The 14,939-nt window shown below is 31.4% G+C and overlaps 1 protein-coding gene across 12 annotated transcripts in view; it reads right to left on the reverse strand.

The window, feature by feature from the left end:
* The window catches only part of LOC137621611 (protein turtle-like), a 187,441-nt gene that overhangs the window by 54,562 nt on the left and 117,940 nt on the right, over positions 1 to 14,939 (reverse strand). The gene's annotated exons all lie outside the window — the stretch shown is intronic.

The raw sequence follows: 14,939 nt of genomic DNA on the forward strand, positions 1-14,939 counted from the left end.
TTGTGGTGTAAGTACAAATGATATTAAGGGAACAAAGTGAGTATGATTTCATTGTGACAGTAGTAGAAGCCAATTTCCAAGTAATAAGTCAGTAATATTAACAACATAACAAACATCAGTGGTAGTAATAGCAGCAACAGTAACAGTGGCAGATAAAGTATATAAGTAATAATAAATATAAAATTAAAATAATTAGTCAATGGTTTTAGTTTCAATAACATTAGTTACGAGAAATAATGAGTGTAATGAGGCAGAAACAGTGAGGAAGATATTTTTGAGATTCAAGTAAAGGGTGTGATGTTAGTAGAGAAGATACACAAGAAATATCAATTAAGATTTGTGTTGTAAGTGGCCATGGAGAACAGGTTGTGGTGGATATTGTTATAGAGGTGGTAGAAACAATATACATTCAAACAAGATAAAAAAAAATTGTGTTTCGGTTTCCGTAGTATGGCAGTAATGACGGTGAGAGTTTCATAAAAAAAGGTCAGTAGTCATTTGTCAGTAGATGGTTGATTTGTTGGTGGTTGTGATGATGTTATTGGTGGCAGTGGTTGTGGTGGTGGTGGTGGTAGTGGTAGATCGAGCCATCCAGCAGCCAACGGGGGTGGACAAGAAACCAGCCAGCCGACCAACCAAACGAGGGCGGCGGATTGGCAGGCGTCAGCGGCAGGTCAAAAGAGATCAAAGACGAAAAACGTGACAGAAACGAAAAAAGCTCCAGTCCAGAGGGAGGTAGTTATAGTGGTTTGTAGTTAGTAAGGTTAAAAGGTGGGTTGCCGCAACAACTCTCCTAAGGGCTCTTATAGGCTCAATCTTTTTTTATAGATACTGCAAGTAGCTACATATAACAAGATCATAAATCCTTTGCTTCCATATTCATATGAACAAAGCTTTCTCTTACTATCTTGGTAAATAAGAAAGAAAGTTATTAAAAAGTTCTAGGCTATCAATCTTCAGAGTTTATTTATGATATCTTTATTTATCAGAAAACTGAAAAATCTCATTAAACAAATCTTGTATCTATTATTAGGGTCATTAGTCTAAGATTAATAATATCTGCCATTAAAATTATTTCAAGAGTTAACAAACTGCTCATCTTAAAATTAATAAAAATATTAATCAAAATATGAAACACAGATCAACAGTTTCTTGAGGGAAGATAACTGGATTGCAAAAAAGATTTTGTGAAAAATCTACGTTTAAACAACAAGCCAATTGCATGCCATCCATGCACCTGAACAAAATGGCGTCCATAGAAGATGGAGGCGGAGGCGAGACATGAAAAAGTATTGTGAATATATATATATATATATATATATATATATATATATATATATATACATACATATATATTATATATATGCACATACATATCTATACATATATGTGTCATATAAACACACATATATACTTTATATATATATATATATATATATATATATATATATATATATATATATATATAATATATATATATATATATATATATATATATATAATTTAGATATATATAGATATATATATGTACACACACACACATATATATATATATGTATATATACATATATATATATATATATATATATATATATAAGTTATATAAACATATGTATATATGTGCATATATCTACAGTATATCTCTACATATATGTATACATATATGTAAATACTATATATATATATATATATATATATATATATGTATATATCTATATATACATATATATATAAATATATATATATATATGTATATATATATATATATATATATATATATATATATATGTTACATATACATATAAACAATGATGAACAAAATTTAAAAACAAATAAAGATAAACTAAAATAAATGTCTTTTATCAGGGATATTTGCTGTAGCTAAGTCCTTGAAGCAAGAAGCATAAAGTAAACAGGGAGAGCACATGAGTTAAGAATTACAGAACAGGACATAATGGTTGAAGAGGCAGCAGAACACACCGCCAGAGAAGGTTGTGTCGGGTTAATTAGTTAAAAGTAACAAATCTAGCAGGCATGGCTACTGAATAAACAGTAAAAAAAGCCTTGCAGGTATGATGAGTTATTGGACCAAAAAAACTAAGAAATAATTGCTGAATATTGCGCATGAGCCTATAAGATCAGTATGCACACAATGGGGAAACGCATGAATCAAATTAGTATTATATTTGACAAGGATGGATAAAGTCATTTAGGAGAGAAATAATGAAATCAAACTGAATTGAAAATTAACTGTAATTAAAAGGACAATAAAATAGATACTTCAGACACCATGAATGAACAAATAAAAAAAAAAAAGCACACTTGTTCAGTATAAAATTTCAACTGGAACAGAAAACCATTGCAAGTGTTGTGCATAGGTAGAATTCAATGACAACTCATTATGGGATAATAAGATATCAGAGTATGAATTATAATGATAAATGATACTGTACAGTATAGAGAAAATAACAGCAGGGAAGAGGGTCATCTCAGGAATGAAAAAAAAAAGAAAAAAGTCGAAACATTTGATGAAACTCAATTCATGATCTATGGCAGACACTTGAGTTGATAAAAGGGAGTGATCTCATTTCCTGTTTAATTCTTACAAGATCTATTCAGTTAAACTTTTTTTTTAAAGCTTTATGAGTAACTAATGGATCTGTTCCTTCATTTGGAACACATGGCCAGAGACTGATCTCCATAGGTGTGTAGTGTTGTATCAGTTAAATGTTTTGTTGTTCCAGAATGTGTGAAGCAGTGTCAAGAGGTGGACATATCTTATAACAAGAGCTAGAAAGTGACTGTTTGCCGACTAAATATAAACCCATGATAAATAATATTCCAATCCAATACTATACAATGGGATGAGGATACTCTAGTGAGAAAATTGCATTATTAGTCGAGTGCTAAGTTTCTAAAATGACCAGCAATAAGAAGCATTAAATAACAACCAATATATACTACTAATTCCTTTTGAGAAACAAAATGAAGAAAAGCAACAGGAAGGAAACTCATATACAACAGAAGCAAGTATTACAGTGAGCATGCTAGGATGTGGACACTTTATGTCAAAAACAGAAAAAAGTAAAAAAAGCACTTTTAGCTGACATCTAATTGAACTGTACACCTATCTAGTGAAACGTCATGCAGTCCATTACGTAAAACTCGCAAAATTCAGAGCCAACGAGGCTGACTATTAGTATTCGAGTTAAACTCAACCATTATCCAAGTAATCAAGTCATTTCACTAATTAAGGCAAAACACTCGAGATGATTCATAGATTTACCGATAAAAGTAAAGATAAGCCACATGACTTGGAGATATTTTAACTAAGGATGTACAAACAAAAGCCATTTATAACTTCCAAAGCATATAATTATTTCTTTACATTAAGCACGGTCATGCTCTCATAATTTAGTTATGTCCTAAAGAGACATACTCAAAATCATTCAAGTCCCTGGCTTTTGCTACTAACGTAACTATTTATTTAAAGGATAATGCTATGGCTGCTGGCTATGAAAGAATCTGCACATGTGAGATGTTGTGTAGATCATTATATGAAACTACAATGATGTGATACTGTACACCAAAGCTAACCATGAAATAACAAGAGAAAATTAATCCTAGTTCAAGGCCTATAATGTTATATGCTGACCTCACTGATTGCATATTACAGATTATCATCATCTCCAAGTGTCAATAAGTTTACTGTCATTTTAATCTGGCAAATCCTTCAAACTGCAAATTGTCATCTATGAGGCGATTAAATTTTAACAACTGATTTAAGACAACATTATACAGCTACCTAGAGAAATAACCTACCAAAGTAGCGGCTAATCAGTCCACTAAATTACATTCAATTAATACAGAGCAGAAAAGACATAGAGCTTTCTTATGCACGAAGTTCAAGAGGAAAGCTAAATTTCTGAACTTTTTTTTTTTTTATCATTGTCTACCTTAGAATTAGAATCAAAAGTGACCCTAACCAAGAGGATTAGTAATATGTGGTGACAATATTCAATATGCTCTATTCTAAATCAATGATTTCACAATAAACATGGTTTTGTCACCAGAGAAGATGCAGTGAGACTAATACACTAGATCAAATGAAAACTTCATACATTTAGACATACATACGTTTTATATATATATATATATATATATATATATATATATATATATATATATATATATATATATATATAATGTGTTTGTACAGTATGTATAAAAATTTATCGTTTTTTGAAACACAACAGTTTTAGCAAATACATTGTTCCCCTCTTCAGATATAAGAATTAAAAGCGAATGTTGCTGAAGGTAAAAGACAAAGAACTACATAGAAATAAAACCTTTCTCTTCCCCAACCAATAAATAAATACCCATTTGCTTAAATACTTTCAATGAAAAATTTTAACATATTGCAATAGTTATGCAATATACTGTATTATTATTATTATTATTATTATTATTATTATTATTATTATTATTATTAAATGCTAAGCTACAACCCTAGTTGAAAAAGCAGGATGCTATGAGCCCAGGGGCCCCAACAGGGAAAATAGCCCGGTGAGGAAAGGAAATAAAGAAAAATAAAATATTTTAAGTATAGTAACAACATTAAAATAAATATTTCCTATAAAAACTATAAAAAAAAATTAAACATAACAAGAGGAAGAGAAACTAGATAGAAGTGTGCCCGAGTGTACCCTCAGGCAAGAGAACTCGTATAGATAAAAATATATTGACCTCATCTTGATAAAAGCAAAATAAAAATAAAAAATTGTTCCTCAGTATATTCTGCATTCAGTTAACAAAAATACTCACAAGATATACCATTCGTTTCAACACAAAACTTACTTCAATCTAAATATGGTATTCGGTTTACATTCATATCGTACATCTTCCTAATGACTGTCTCTGTACGTATTAAGTTAATATACTTCTTTTGAGATACTTGCTTCATTCCCATTACCTGTAGCAGTTTGGAATAAAATTTTAGAGTGCTTCATTTTATAGCATTCCTAAAATTGGGAGATAAAACTATTTTAGATTTCTAACACCAGATTCCTAAGTTTGAAAATACAGTCATCTTCAACTTATTTTCACAGGTCTTTATCAAGTTACTTCATCATCATTTTTTTTTTTTTTTTGACTGAATGCTCCACATCACATCTCTCCACCATCTCTCATTTCTAATACAATCTTCCCCAATAACTCTCGCCATGAATCTTAGCAGTCTATAATCACACCTTTTATAGGACTGGTAGTAGCCTATCCAAGGCCAAGTGATACTGAACACCAGACTATGAGTACAACACTTTCCCACTGATGTCTCATACATCAAATAATCTTGTTATATTTTCTACATATTCTATATTTTTCCTTAAAAAATCAACAATACAGGACATCTACGTCTTTTTTCTTTTTAAATTCAGAGTCAGTGAGCTATGAAATTCAAAATAAATTCATGACATTTCATTAAGCAGACCCAAAACCTGGCCAAATTTAGTAAAGACTAACAAAGCTTGAACAAAGTGATAACTATATACACAAACATACACACACACACACACATATGTATATATATGCACACATATAAATAAATAAATATATACATATATATATATATATATATATATATATATATATATATATATATATATATGTATATAAAAATTCTATCTTTCCATAACAGGCAGTAACTCCAAGGAAAAACAACACAATAACTCAATTGTTTAACAGCTAAGTTGTGAATGAACCCCTTTTACGGTAAAACTTCCAACTTAGTCATTCTACACTCTTCCAGAGGAGGCTCATAAAACAGATAGAAGTGTAAAAACTGGGGGCATAACTATAAAAAAAAATAAGAGCAGGATGAATAGAGATATCTACTCGTTATCCGATGAAGGTGAAATTCATGATAATAAGTCAGGAGAGATGATTGCAAAGAAGTACTAAACTGAATTAATACATGTAAGCTTGGTAAGAGAGAAGTGATGATAGCACACAAGGAGAAATTTGAAAAAAAGTGGGGAAGTGTTAAACCCATTGACGTGGAATACATCATTAGGATGCATATTCATTAACAACCCAAAGAATAAAATGCGTGGGTTTGAGGGCACACGAGTAATAAACGGGCATGTAAGACGGGCTAGTGAAGCCAAACCAATGCAATCTTGGATTCAATAGATTTATTAAATAGGCCTATATAGGTTGGTGCTGAGGGCTGTAAGGCCATCCAGTTCAGAAGTACATCTGAGAGGTAAAACTTGAATTTACAATATAAAGAGAAAGTTAAGAGTATTTGGGGAGCATGATGGAAGAAGTGAGGCAGGAATGGAGGTAAAGTAGAAAGGATATAAAGCAAGTGCTTCGGGGGGCTGAAAGAATACTGAAAAGACCCTTGAGTAATACGGGGCACTCTTGTAGGTACATTTGGTGGATAAAGAGAAGTGATTATGAAGTGGTATAAAATAAAATGAACAACATCGTCGAGGAAAAATTGGATGAACATAAAAGCAGTCACTGAAGAGAAATAAATTCACGTTTAATGAATTAAATGCAAAGAGAGATGGAGGAGCAAAACTTTATTACAATCACATGAGGAAAATTATATGATGTGGTCTGAATAAAATATAGTCCTGTGTTGATGCAATAAGTATTTTGAAGAGCTGTATAAGGTTGATAAAAGAAAGAGGCTGATGGGAATGATGCAATTACGAATAGAGTCAGCAAAAATTAGGAAATCTTGTGGAAGTGGCTATTGCCTCTTTTCATAAGTGAATACAAAATTGTTATGAGTGGAGTGATGACATTGTTACTTGCGGCTAATGAAGAGAAACTGCAAGAACTGGTGGAAGTATGAAAAAAATAAAGCTGAAAGTGACCATGGACAAGAATATGAAGGTAAACAGAAACCAGGAATAAAGAGCAATTATATATATATATATATATATATATATATATATATACATATACATATATATGCATATATATACATACATACAGTATATATATGGGGGTGGGGGATATGAATTGGATACTTCAGAACTCACTGCTGGAAAACATCTCCTTTTTATCAAGGGGAACTCTTATAAACACATACATACATACATGTATATATATATATATATATATATATATATATATATATATATATATATATATATATATTATTCACATGTGACATCTGACCACCAAACTTGCGGGAAAAAAACAACAACAACTAATGATGAAAAATGTATTATTCCCCTAACTAAGCCTGTAGTAATTGTAAAATATGAAAAAAAAAAAATACAGTCCTAGTGCAAAGTCTATTCTAGGCTGATACTTTCTACTTTGGGAATTTCAATGTACTTACTGCATGAATTTATAATGGTGTCTAGACTTAATTCATCTAGATTTTTCTAGCAAGTTATAACATCTATATCCCTCTTAATGTAGGAAAAAAGGTAATAGAAATGAGTTTAAGAAATAATGAAAAAAATAATTATAGAAATATAATGATTCATATTTCCCAATTTCAAGAAATACCTATAAAATCCTATGAATTTAATTCATAAAAAGATAGAACCTAATATTAAAAAATATTGTTAATGATTTCCAAAGAACATTTTAGGCTGTGCATTCTTTTTATTTGGGATTTTATTTCTTCACTTTTTGCATTAATGCTATTAATTTCTACACCTCGAGAGGGGACCAGTAATATCAGAAACTGTTGTGTTTTCACGATAATTCATTGCCCACATTATGGTTTTTCAATTTTTTTTTTATGAAAATTTTGTAAGTATAGATAGCAAATATATACATATGTACAGTATATATGTATGTATATGTAAATATATATAGGCATATATATATATATATATATATATGTATATATATATATATATATATATATATATATATATATATATATATATATATATATATATATATATATATAGCGATTAACTTGCTGTCTGATTTCTAGCTTAATTTACATTATTCATCAAAGGTTTTCAATGTTTATCCTTATACTTGCTAAATAATGAACGCAGGCACAAACAAATATATAAATTCATCAATCAATACAGTACATATATATATATATACATATATATATATATATATATATATATATATATATATATATATATATATATACTGTATGTATATATATATATATATATATATATATATATATATATATATGCATATATATGTGTATATATATGCATATATAAATTCATATTTACAATGCATATACTGTACACATATATACATACCATATATATGAATATATTCAAAATAAATCCATTTACACTCAAGAGTAATTAGAATCGTTAGAAAAATAAAACAATGATACACTAAATACATACCAAAAATACTTAATCACAGAGGCAACACATAACTTTCACCAATAAGGCTCGATTTCCCCCAACCTTCTTGACACCCCTTTTCTGGCTGCTTTCTTCACTTCTGTCATTCTCTGGCTAACCTCTTTCCTCTGCCGTGACATCATTCATTTACATTCTTTCACCACCATATGAATACTTTCTGCTGCAGTTATTTGGTTGGCATTTTTCCACCGATAACCCGACTTTAGCTCACATTTACCATCAAGCTCTTAATATTTTGTACACACACTGAAATTTGCACACACATACCTACATACACTCAGACAGACACATACATACACACACACACACACACATATATATATATATATATATATATATATATATATATAAATATATATATATATATATATATATATATATATATATATATATATATATATATATATATATTCATCCCTCTCTAAGTGGGAATACCTTAACATGGTGAAAGGGTTTGCATATCGTCATGATCAGCATAGCTGTACTAGTCAGGGCCACCCATACTAGGTTGGTTTGATACGATCAATCAGACCAAAATCTCCCACTATCACTAATCTGCAGTGGTCAGCGTAGTGCCGAAAATTGGCCAAACCCCAGACATGAAAAAGGATATTTCTGACACCTTTGTCCTACAGTGGACTAGAAACGGCTGCATTTGTTGTTATATACAGTGTGTGTGTGTGTGTGTGTGTATATATATATATATATATATATATATATATATATATATATATATATATATATATATATATATATATATATATATATATATATATATATACTGTATATATATATATATATATATATATATATATATATATATATATATACATAAAATATTGAAACTAACCAATCTGGAATTCTTTTAAATAAATAAAAACATATAAAAAATTGGACTATTTCTGACGTCTACTGATTTAGTATATGTTTTTCTGAATACTAAATGATGGGACCTTATGACAAGCTAATTAGACAGAAGAATCACTTGGAGCCTTAAATTTTTCAAATTTTACCAATAAAAATAACTTCAGACAACTGTCAGTATCAAGGTACTCCCTTGGTGTATAAAACATGTTATCGTTAATATTATTATTATTGTTTTTACTTGGAAAAGCAGGATGCTATAAGCCCGAGGGCTCCACCAGGGAAAGCAGCATAGTGAGGAAAGGAAATAAGATAACTACAAGAGAATTAACAAAATAAATATTTTAACATTAAAATAAATCTCTCAAATAAAAACTATAAAAAAAACAAGAAGAGAAATAAGATAGAATAGTATGCACGAGTGTACCCTCAAGCAAGCGAACTCTACCCCAAGACAGTGGAAGACCATGGGGCAGAGGCTATGACACTATCCAAAAAATCATATTGAAGAGGACCTCTTTATGGTATGAGGAAACAAAAGAAATGATCATTACTACAATGTTAGCTCCTATTTTGCCTGAATAGTTGCTCCTCAAAAGTGAAAGGAAGGAAGCCACAGGATATTAACCATCATTCACTTTAGTCACTTTACCAAAATAATCCAATCAACTGTGGAAACTGGAGGAATGCCTTTTCAAATTAATGGGTATGTATGTAGAGAAACAATAGAAACAACTTATAAATTTCAATATACTCTAATGCAAAAACAAAATCCAATAATATATTAGGAAAGTTCCCATCAACACAACAAAGTTGACGCAGCTTCTGGCATCCTCCGGCTCCTTCTAAGGAATCAGAAAGCTAAGGAAGGAAAACAGAAAAAAATTGTTACAATAAGAAGCTCTGTCTCGATTTGAAACTGAAACAGATTACTTATAATCAATAGGATTGGATTGGTGTAAGTAATATGAGGATGTTGAGGTGGCAATGTGGACTTACAAGAAAGGATAAAGTTAAGAACACCAGCTTCAACCAAAATGAGAGAAAGTAGACTGAGATGGTATGGACATGTAGAGAGACAAGAGGAAGACAAGAAAGGATAAAATTAAGAACAAACAAGTTAGAGGCACTCTCAAAATAGCACCAACTTCAACTAAATACATGCAAGGAAATATGTTAACATCTTAGTTTACCAAGGTCACTATATTTCATTTAGATCCATTCTTATCTTGATGGTGTTATGGCCAGCAAAGAGTTCACCCTAACGGTGTAATTGGTTTATGGAGGTAGCTGCTTCATAAGAGAAATATTGTGGATCCAATAATGCATAAGGATAGCATGGACATACATCTATTTCACTGATTAGCGTCAATGACACTCCAAAATCAAACCATTGTTCTCTAGTCTTGGGTAGTGCCATAACCTCTGTACCATGGGCTTCCACTGCCTTGCTTTAAAGTTCTCTTGCTTGAGGGTACACTCGAGCACACTCTTCTATCTTATTTCTCTTCCTATTGTTTTGTTAAAGTTTTTATAGTTTATATAGGAGATATTTATTTCAATGTTACTCTTCCTGAAATATTTTATTTTCCTTTTTTCCTTTCCTCACTGAGCTATTTTCCCTGTTGGAGCCCCTGGCCTTATAACATCCTGCTTTTCCAACTAAGGTTGTATCTTAGCAAGTAATAATAATAATAATAATAATAATAATAATAATAATAATAATAATAATGACCCTTGATGTCAGGTTTCCAGAAAACTTCAAATCAATCAATCAATTTCACCGAAGAATCACCAGTGATGCGGTGATAGAGTATTATCAAGAATACGGTCTGTTTACCCTACTATGGAATAAATAGACCTCCTGGTGATATCTTACAGGTACAGCAAGACAGAGGAAGACATCCAGTCACTAGATATTACTCTAAGAACTAAAGATATAGCAACTAAAAAATGAATGCTATTGCTAAAGTATGTATTATGAACAATAGCATAAATAACAGTTCCAGTAGGTAATCAGAGGACTATTGGAATGCTCTTATGGTGTAAGAGAAGATGCTTAAAATATTTTCTTTCATAATGACCTGATATTCTCAGTGGAGGAAACAACGCCTTATCATCGCATCTTTCATCCACTGAATTTTGACCTGATATTCTCAGCGGAGGAAACGATGCCTTATCATTGCATCTTTCATCCATTGGATTTTAACTTGTACTGCAATCTGGGGAAAAGGTGGCAGATATAACCTTTAACCTCTTATAGGAGAGCGCTCATAGCTAGAAGCGGACTACTGGTAAAGAATCCGAGAGATGAATCTTCCTCGTGTGTTGGAAATGACACAAATTAACAATTTCTCAGACAATGAGAGCTCAAGATAAGATGACAACTTGTTAACGAAAAGAATATGTTCTTTTTAAGAGAAATGTAATAAATCAACGATGACAAAAATGGTGATGGTTGAAGAATCCAAGAGGAGAATAAACACTCCTTCCCTACTAGTGAAAGACTTGACGGGAAGTTCAATCAGATGGGTAAATTTGCCAATCTGCCCTCTGGTTTTCATCATGAAATTTAATTTTATATTTGACTATATAAAACGGAGATTCTGAAAAAAAAAAATGGTTACTGCGGCATGTTCCTGGAATAAGTGGTGGCTTTGTTTTCTTAGCTCTGATTGTCATGGCTTTGTTGAAATTCACCCCTGATGAACAAGATTTGAGGCTTACATTAATATGGACAACTTTAAAAGTGAGGAATTGTAACTCAAACAGGAACATGCTATCAGCCTCAGGATTATTCTGAGAAAACAAAACAGACGGGCCATAAACCTATCAAATTATGCCTTTTGGATAAAAGAAACATTTACTCTCTTCGGAATTGCAATAACTAGCTATGTGAGCTCAAAGATTAAATCAGAGCTCTTTAGAAAAAATCCATAAACAATGGACACTACTCTCAAAGCACATGAAGTTATATGCCAATCTCCTGTCCAATCACTGAACTGGATAAGAATTGCAATGGAAATGTAAGATTCCTAGCAATTTAAATAGCAGTAAGTGACCTAGCAACTTTCCCACTTCTGTAAGGTTGTTTTTTTCCCCAGCTAGAATCTCTCCAGTACTTTTTGTATCAATTCTGAATACTCTATTCTATCTACCAGCAGTAAAAGCGCTTTGAAAATAGTAGTTTTGTAGTTGAGTAGGAATGATACCAAAAAAATCCAATAAAACCATGTAAACAAAATGACAAGGAAAATTTAATTTCCCCTCTTATAATAATTTGAACGCAATGATTGTTCTTTTTTTAAAGATAATAGAAAAAGACATATTTCTCAATTATATGATAACAACGTAATAATAATGCTCTCAAAGATAGAAATTTTGCTAATGCACTAGGCATGAATTATCCAGTTTAATTTCTTTATTTCTTCAAGACGAAAACAAGTGGAGCTTGCATGATGAAAATACAAAACAATGTTTTTTTTGCATGTTTTAACAACAACGTAAACTGCTCTATCAATATCAGACTACATTTTCTGAAGACATTTCTCACTCAGCATTTAATGAAGACATTTCTCACTCAGCATTTCTTAATTTAACATCTATTATTTCCTTAGCTCAATCTCTGTACTTTCACTTCAATTTTGCATACTGCACAACTCTGACCTATCGAAAAAATCTGTCTAACTCACCTACTTCTCTCTAGCTTATTCCTCATAGTTAGTTTTCTTTCCCTGACATTTCTATACAGCATTCTCCCTTCTACCAACCCAGCCACTGAGGGGGGAGGCAAGCCAGCCTCAACTTGGTGCCGGTCCCAAGCCCGGGTAAATGGGGAGGGTTGGCGGCAGGAAAGGCATCCGGCCATGAAAAATTAGCCAAAACCAATATCACCAGTGAAAGTTGTAAAAATGAAATTAATGGTTAATGGAGAAAGCTGGTCAGAAACCTCAACCCCACATAAAAGTGGGAAAAGATGCAGACAAAGAAGAAGAAGATTCTGCCTTCTACCAATTACATCTACACTTCCTAAAAATCTCCCCAATTCCTTCCTTCAATTAAATCCTCATCTCTTTACGCTAATATTCCGACATTTTACTATTCATTAATTACATTACACTCTATGACAATACTTATTCCACCGTTACTCAATTCAATCTCCTAATCGGTTGGTAACACTGTTTTATATATACATACACACACACACACACACATATATATATATATATATATATATATATATATATATATATATATATATATATATATACAGTATAAATATATATATATATATATATATATATATAGAGAGAGAGAGAGAGAGAGAGAGAGAGAGAGAGAGAGAGAGAGAGTGTATGTGTATATATATATATATATATATATATATATATATATATATATATATATATATATATATATATATATAGAGAGAGAGAGAGAGAGAGAGAGAGAGAGAGAGAGAGAGAGTGTATATATATATATATATATATATATATATATATATATATATATATAATCTTACTTTATGTATGTTTTTATACACACATACATATATATATATATATATATATATATATATACATATAATATATACATATCACCATCATCATAAACAGCCATTACTAGTCCACTGCAGAACAAAGGACTCAGATATGTCCTTCCGCTCGCATCTGTGTATGCTCTTTCTATGCCAGTCCATAACAGCAATCTTTCTTAGTTCGTCAATCCATCGTCTTCTCTTCCTTTCCCTGCGTCTCTTACAAACTTTCATAACCCAATCTGTTATTTTTAATGTCAATCTATTATCTTTCATTCCCATTATTTGTATCCTGCCCACATCCATTTCTTTTTCTTACATGATGTTAGAATATCCTTTACTTTAGTTTGCTCTTGTGTCCGTGTTGCTCTTTCTCTTTCTCTTAGTGTTAATCCTATCCTTATTCTCTCCACAGCTCTTTGAGTTGTAACTAGCTTATGTTCTAAGGCTCCAGTAAGGCTCTATCTTATTAAATACTTTTCTTTTTTGAGAAAGTGGCATTTTACAATTCATAACCTCATGTTGTTTACCAAAATCTCTCCATTCCATGCTTATCCTTCTTTTAATTTTAGTCTCATGTCCAAGGGAAACACTTACTGTCTGCCCTAAGTATGTATATCTATTAACAATCTCTAGAAATTTATCCATAACCCTTATTGGTTGTCTCTGCATCTTCACTAAAAATTGAAGGTTTTAAAGGTCACTCATAAATGGCAGAGGGAAGGGAAAGTGACATTACCGTAGTAAGCAGGATAGTGACCTAGAAACTGACCATATTTACATATGAACACTGTCCAAACCCCCACTCCACCCAAGCTAAGATCAGGGAGGACCAGGCAATGGCTGCTGATGATTCAGCAAGTGGACCTCTAGGCTTCCCCAAAGCCCCTATACTTAGCTAACAAGGATGGTGAAGTTGCAGTGACCAAAATAACTAACGCGTTTGAGCTGGGCTCGAACACTAGTCTGGCAATCACCAGGTAGGGACGTTTCCAATAGGCTACAACCCTCAGTTTTACTCATATTCATTTCAAGTCCTAGATTCTGATTTCTCTATTCAAATCTTCTATCATATTTTGCAATTCCTCCCATGAATCACTAAATAAAACTATGTTATCTGCGAATTTTAGGTTGTTAAGGTATTTTTTCTTGATGGT

The sequence above is a fragment of the Palaemon carinicauda genome, chromosome 28, assembly GCF_036898095.1.
Source record: "Palaemon carinicauda isolate YSFRI2023 chromosome 28, ASM3689809v2, whole genome shotgun sequence".
In the NCBI taxonomy this organism is placed as follows: domain Eukaryota; kingdom Metazoa; phylum Arthropoda; class Malacostraca; order Decapoda; family Palaemonidae; genus Palaemon; species Palaemon carinicauda.